The sequence below is a fragment of the Gavialis gangeticus genome, unplaced genomic scaffold (assembly GCF_001723915.1).
Source record: "Gavialis gangeticus isolate Ggan-Ray unplaced genomic scaffold, GavGan_comp1, whole genome shotgun sequence".
Lineage (NCBI taxonomy): Eukaryota > Metazoa > Chordata > Crocodylia > Gavialidae > Gavialis > Gavialis gangeticus.
This window is the reverse complement of record NW_017729031.1, coordinates 84,196,840-84,197,578: the sequence shown is the minus strand read 5'-3', so window position 1 is coordinate 84,197,578 and position 739 is coordinate 84,196,840.

Sequence of the window (739 nt, the reverse complement as noted above, 5' to 3'; positions counted from 1 at the left end):
CACAGTGACCTGGTGGCGCCCATTGCCTCTCCGGGTATGGATGGCCGTTGGCTCGGACCTTATCCACTCTTTGACAGGTCTCTGTAGTCCTGCTGGGTGTCCACGGCCGCTCCTCGCCCAGATAGGGGGTGATGGTTTAGTTGCCGAAACCTGACAGTGAAACGGGCCGTGCTGGGAGATGTGGTCCAGAGGCCTGGCCTGACTCCTGGGCCACGCGCCCAGCCCGTATTGCCCCAGGTCCCGCGGGCGGCCGCGACTAAGACGTTAAACGCGGGTCAGACCCCGCGCGGAGCTGGTCGTGCGGGAGGCCTCTGGCCGTTGCGCTGGGCGCGGGGGCACGCGTGCGCGCAGCTCTTTCGGGTCACAAACAATTTTAAAAAAATCTAAAATGTTTTGGGGCCGCGCGAAAGTCGGCTCTAAACCCCTGTTCTGTGAGCTGGAAACCCGCGACACGTCCCGCGAAGTACAGGGCAGCGCGTCCTTGCGGGATTCAAGCTTTCCTCAAGGGGGTGAGAGAGCGTGCGGGGTGGGCCCGCCCCTCGGCTGCGCCGAGGCCCGGCCCCCGGCGCCGCGCCATTGGGCCCCGCGCGTGGGCTCATGTCTGCTGGGGGCGGGGCGAAGCGGAGTCGGCTCAGCTCAGCAGCGTCCGTCGCAGCGGGTCGCGATGACAGACGGGACGTGAGTGCGGCCGGGCCAGGCGGGGCGGGTGGGGACGGCGGCCTTGGCGGCGCTGCCACGG